Source organism: Salmo salar, chromosome 05 (genome assembly GCF_965601325.2).
Source record: "Salmo salar chromosome 05, fSalSal1, whole genome shotgun sequence".
In the NCBI taxonomy this organism is placed as follows: domain Eukaryota; kingdom Metazoa; phylum Chordata; class Actinopteri; order Salmoniformes; family Salmonidae; genus Salmo; species Salmo salar.
The window spans coordinates 57809410-57816202 of NC_138295.1; positions in this window are offsets into that span (position 1 = coordinate 57809410).

Genomic DNA, 6793 nt, shown 5'->3' on the forward strand with positions numbered 1-6793 from the left:
AAGCAGAGCCATGGCGCTGTTCCAATCAAAATGGTACTTAAATTGTGGTCTAGTTGACCACATGCTTTTGCTTCAAATGTATTACAATGATTGGATGACTTTGGAAGTGTCAGTAAGCAACAATTTCATTCATGCCTTCAATTGCAATAGCCTACTTTATTGCAATACTTCGTCATTCAGTGATATTTATTCACACAGTAACTATTTATGGAAGCATTCAGTTGTGGTTAAGAAAAGTGCATACTTAGTGGTGGGCTATGCAAAGAGACATGCCTTGCAAAGTTTAGAACTGGCAGGAGGATGGTTAACGGGCCACTATAACAACCATCAAGAGTTTAAGAGCATAGTGTGTGCCAAAGCCGCCTCGGCCTTACATGCTGACCAAACCACATGCATGCGTGCATTTGAGCACAAATTGATTTTGTTCACCCACATCAGACGCGATCAGGACATGCTAAACAAACTCTGAACCAATTATATTAATTTGGGGACAGGTCAAAAAGCATTAAACATGTATGGCAATTTAGCTAGCTAGTTTGCTGTTGCTAGCTAATTTGTCCTGGGATATAAATATTGGGTTGTTATTTTACCTGAAATGAACAAGGAAATCCACTACTTTGACAATTAATCCACAGAATACGGTAAACCGAATGTGTTTCTGTCATCTCTCCTCCTTCCTTCAGGCTTCTTTTTCTTCTTTGGACTTTATATGGCTGTTGGCAACCAACTTTATGGTGCATTACCACAAATCTGAACTGAGTGTGGACCTCAGTTCATCTTTCAATCACCCACGTGGGTATATGCTCCTAAAAATAAATGTGTCACTGGTGTAGAGAGGAGTAGGCAGTCGCAGGTTTAGAAATACTGAATTTATTTAAGCACCATAGATCAAAGCATGACGAAACCCAAACACTCTTGTGCTCAAAATATATCTTCATAAACAAAAAGGCACAGGGTGAACCCAAAGTGCAAAATATAAAGTACTCAGGAAATAGGAGAGATTCCTCTCTAGAAAACAAGTAACATTTACAATGGCCGACAAAGACAAATGGCAGAGGGAGTATATGGTGTGATAGAGTGGGGATTGGAACCAGATGTGTGTAATGACGAGACAAGTCCGAGGTTGATGAGTAAAGGGTGTTTGCCCGCAGAAGGTTCGGCAGCAGCTAAACTCAGCAAAAAAAGAAACGTCCCATTTTCAGGACCCTGTCTTACAAAGATAATTCGTAAAAATCCAAATAACTTCACAGATCTTCATTGTAAAGGGTTTAAACACTGCTTCCCATGCTTGTTCAATGAACCATAAACAATTAATGAACAAGCACCTGTGGAACGGTTAAGGTCAATTAAGGTCACAGTTATGAAAACTTAGGACACTAAAGAGGCCTTTCTACTGACTCTGAAAAACACCAAAAGAAAGATGCCCAGGGTCCCTGCTCATCTGTGTAAACGTGCCTTAGGCGTGCTGCAAGGAGGCATGAGGACTGCAGATGTGGCCAGGGCAATAAATTGCAATGTCTGTACTGTGAGATGCCTAAGACAGCGCTACAGGGAGACAGGGCAGACAGCTGATTGTCCTCGCAGTGGCAGATCACGTGTAACACCACCTGCAGAGTATCGGTAGATCCGAACATCACACCTGCGGGACAGGTAAAGGATGGCAACAACAACTGCCCGAGTTACACCAGGAATGCACAATCCCTTCATCAGTGCTCAGACTGTCCGCAATAGGCTGAGAGAGGCTGGACTGAGGGCTTGTAGACCTGTTGTAAGGCAGGTCCTCACCGGCAACAACGTCGCCTATGGGCACAAACCCACCGTCACTGGACCAGACAGGACTTGCAAAAAGTGCTCGTCACTGACGCGTCGCGGTTCTGTCTCACCAGGGGTGATGGTCAGATACGCATTTATCGTCAAAGGAATGAGCGTTACTCCAAGGCCTGTACTCTGGAGCGGGATCGATGTGGAGGGCTCGTCATGGTCTGGGGCGGTGTGTCACAGCATCATCAGACTGAGCTTGTTGTCATTACAGGCAATCTCAACGCTGTGCGTTACAGGGAAGACATCCTCCTCCCTCATGTGGTACCCTTCCTGCAGGTTCATCCTGACATGACCCTTCAGCATGACAATGCCACCAGCCATACTGCTCGTTCTGTGCGTGATTTCCTGCAAGACAGAAATGTCAGTGTTCTGCCATGGCCAGCCAAGAGCCTGGATCTCAATCCCATTGAGCACGTCGGAGGGTGAGGGCTAGGGCCATTCCCCCCAGAAATGTCCGGGAACTTGCAGGTGCCTTGGTGGAAGAGTCGGGTAACATTTCAAAGCAAGAACTGGCAAATCTGGTGCAGTCCATGAGGCGGAGGTGCACTGCAGTACTTCATGCAGCTGGTGGCCACACCAGATACTGACTGTTACTTTTGATTTTGACCCCCCTTTGTTCAGGGACACATTATTCCATTTCTGTTAGTCACATGTCTGTGGAACTTGTTCAGTTTATGTCTCAGTTGTTGAATCCTGTTATGTTCATACAAATATTTACACATGTTAAGTTTGCTGAAAATAAACGTTTCATTTTTTTTGCTGAGTTTAGAAGGCCGGCAACACCGAACGCCTGAGCTGGACAGAAGCGGGAGCCAAAGCGAAGGCTGGTGTGCCAGTACACCCCCCCGAGGCTCTGCTCCAGTAGCTAGGTGCCGCCGACATTGGGGACGACCCAGGAGACGCAGTGCAGGTTGGTCGGGACGACGCCTGTGAAAGTTCCGAATGAGAGAACAATCCAGGACATCCCTGCCGGAACCCCGCATCGCTCTTCGGGACCATACTCCTCCCAGTCGACCAGGTACTGGAGAAGCCCCCCATGACGCCGTGAGTCCAACAGGCTGTGGATGGAGTACGCCAGGGCCCCCTCGAGGGGGAGGTGCGTCATGGGGTCCAGCACTAGCCAAGGGACCAGCTACCACCGACCTGAGAGATAAATGAAATGAGTGTGAGATACGGTAATTGACGGGGAGCTGTAATCTGTACGTCACCTCATTGATTCTCCTCAGGACTGAACAGCCCCACAAACAGCAGGCTCAGCTTCCGGCAGGGCAGGCGGAGGGGAAGGTCCTTCGTAGAAAGCCAGACCCTGTCACCAGGGTGAAAGCCTAGGGCCACACTGCAGTGACGGTCAGTCTGCACCTTCTGCCGGAGGACGATGCGCTGTAGATGGGTGTGCGTGGTGTTCCATACCATCTCGGTGCACTGGAACCAATCCTCCACCGCAGCAGCCTCGATCTGACTCCGGTGCAAGGGCCGGCTGATAGCCTAGAACACACTGAAAGGGTGTGAGATTAGTGGAGGAGTGACGGAGGGAGTTTGTGCGCAGCCCACTCCGCCGACCAGTCCTGACAGTAACTACGAAGGTACGTACCCAATTCCTGATTTACCCTTTCCACCTGCCCATTTGATTGGGGAAGGTACCCGGAGGTGAGGCTGATCGTGACCCCCAATCATTCCATGAAGGCCTTCCAGACATGAGAGGTGACCTGAGGATCACGGTCAGACACGATGTCCTCCAGGATCCCGTAGTGCTGGAAGACGTGAGAGAAGAGAGCCTCCGCGGTCTGCAGGACCGTAGGGAGACCAGGCAGAAGAATCAAATGACAGGCTTTGGAAAACCGGTCCACAACGACCAGGATGGTGGTGTGCCCCTCTGAGGGGGGAAGGTCTGTGACAAAGTCCACGGAGAGATGGGACCAGGGTCGTTGTGGAACCGGCAGCGGGTGGCGTTTGCGATAGGGAAGGTGTCTTGCTCTGTGCGCAGGTGGAGCAGGAAGAGACGTAAACCCGGACGTCCCGAGCCAAGGTGGGCCACCAGTACCAGAGAGACTGTCGATAGTACGGGCTATACCCGATCGCCCCAACACAGGTGCTGTGTGTGCCCAGGTGAGGAGACGGTCCCGCACATCAGAGGGCAAGTAGATACGCCCCTTGGGACAGTGGACAGGTGAGGGCACCTGTCGCAGGGCTCGACGGATGTCTGTGTCCACATGACAGGAGCAACAAAGCGGGACAGGGGAATAATGGGTGTCACTTTCTCCCTCCGATCCTCTGTGTCATGCACCCGGGACAACGCATCGGCCTTAATGTTCTTTGATCCCAGCCGGTAGAAGAGGGTAAAGTCAAACCTGGCGAAGAATAGGGCCCACCCGGCCTGATGCGGGTTCAGCCTCGTTGCTGCTTGAATGTACTCCAAGTTCCTGTGGTTCGTCCAGACAAGGAATGGGTGTTTTGCACCCTCCAGCCAGTGCCCCCATGCTTTCAGCTCCTTCTTGACGGCCAACAACTCACGATCCCCCATGTCGTAATTCCGCTCCGCGGGAGACAGCTCCATGAGTAGAAGGTGCATGGATGGAGTTTAGCTGGTGATCCAGTGCGTTGGGAGAGAACAGCCCCTACTTCAACCTCGGAGGCATCCACCTCCATGATGAAGGGCAGAGACGGGTCAGGGTTTAGAAGGCCGGCAACGCCGACCACGTGAGCTGGACATGAGGGGGAGCCAAAGCGAAGGCTGGTGTGATGGCACGTGGGTATATGTGTAACCGATGTGAAATGGCTAGTTAGTTAGCGGTGGTGCGCGCTAATAGCGTTTCAATCGGTGACGTCACTCGCTCTGAGACCTGAAGTGGTTGTTCCCCTTGCATTGCAAGGGCCGTGGCTTTTGTGGCGCGATGGGTAACGATGCTTCGTGGGTGTCAGTTGTTGATGTGTGCAAGGGTCCCTGGTTCGAGCCCAGGTTGGGGCAAAGAGAGGGACGGAACCTACACTGTTACATATGCTCCTAAAAATCAATGAGGAGATGGGAGAAGCAGGACTTGCAGCGGCTGATGCGAGCAGTGTGGGTGCAATGATTGTCACGGGTGTCGTAAAGATTGGACCAAGGTGCAGCGGAAACATGTACAGACATCTTCCTTATTAAATTAAAAAGAGGGAAAACCTATACGAGACAACAAATGACACTAACAGTCCGAACAGGTGCATAGACACTAAACAGGAGACAACAACCCACAATTCCCATTACAAACACACCCCTATACATAGGACCTTCAATCAGAGGCAACGAGGAACAGCTGCCTCCAATTGAAGGCCAATCCCAATAACCTAAACATAGAACTAAACAACCTAGATCTAACATAGAAATACACTAACCTAGAACATAACCCAAAAACCCCGGAACACTCTAAACAAACACCCCTCTACATAACACATGGCTCAACAAACCCGAAACCCTCTAAACAAACAACCCCCTGCCACCTCCTGACCAAACTACAATAACAAATAACCCCTTTACAGATCAGGACGTGACAATGATTGAATAACATGTATGTGCAAATGTATTATGTAACGCTCACCAGTATGTTACATAAATGTTTAATGCTTTTTGACCGGTCCCCAAATTAATATAATTGTTTCAGAGTTTGTTTTTATATTTCAACCTGCGTGTCCTGATCGCATCTGGTGTTGGTGAACAAAATCAATTTGCGCGCCATGGCGGACGCACGCGCGGTTTGGTCAGCATGTAACGCTACAGCGCCGTTTCATAGGCGTATAGGCTCTGATTTGACCATTTTACACTTACTATAGGCCTATATAGTATGTTCGAGAAGCACACGTGGATTTTGCATTGGATGAAAACAGCACATTAAATCATTGTTGCCATCACAACAACATCCACATACATCTCCAATCTTCCCATCTCCATCCCACTGCTGCAATACATTACTCCTCCCATTCACCTCAATCCCCAACCTCTTTTAGCGCTCCCGGTCCCAAAGAGTGATATAGCCTAAATAGGCTGCAGCCTTCGGAAGACCATGTAATTTCGCAGGCTCATCCGTTTTGTCCTCGGCGCTCTGGTCACCTATTCAATAGTAAATTATGTTGAAAAATAGCCTGTTCGTACGCCTACTGTGGATATTATTTGAAAGTGCCTAGAATGGGATTTTTTACGTTTTATTGGTCAAATTCTGTGCCACGTTTTACTCGCCGCAACAGATCTCTCAAACGCACGGAATTGCCTGGGAGGCAACAGTCGACCGAAAACCTTGGAGTAGACGCGATGGAGAATATAATCTAAAGAGGAACACATGGGAAAAGAAAATAAGGAATAGGAGGGTACCGTACATAACGACAGATATTGTTCATAAACGCAGCATATCTTTTTAAAATGTGAAGTGGCCAGAATCAGAGAAAGTCACGAATTTTATTCGGGTTTTAAATTAGGCATTTTGATTAATTAATGTTGTGCTTTGTATAGTCATATCCAATAATATATCGGAATGTAGTTTAGTAGGGTATGTATACGACCACTGCTATAATAACACATGGTAAAAAGTTAGATAGGCCTATTGTAAAGTTATTTCTACATGCCTTCTTGGCCAATCACCCTTAATTGTTGTGTATAGAATGACCTGTTATCCTGACCTGTAGGGATTAGTGTCACCATGCACGAGTGAATTGGTATGAACAAGAACAAAAATGTAATGACTAAGTACGTCTACTGTAAGTCCTCTGGATAAGTGCATTTGCTAAATGACAAAAATGTCATGTAAAACATCAATTATCATAAGTGTTGTGGAATGATGTTTATTTTTGCAAATATAACACTTTCTTATGTTGAATAGTGCATTGCATCTCTCAAACTCATTGCACAATTATCTGTCTTCCATGAAATGCACAAATTCTATCAGACACACTAATGTTGTCTTCTACTTTCTGAGCCTAAACTCAACATGTCTTCCTGAAAAATCTC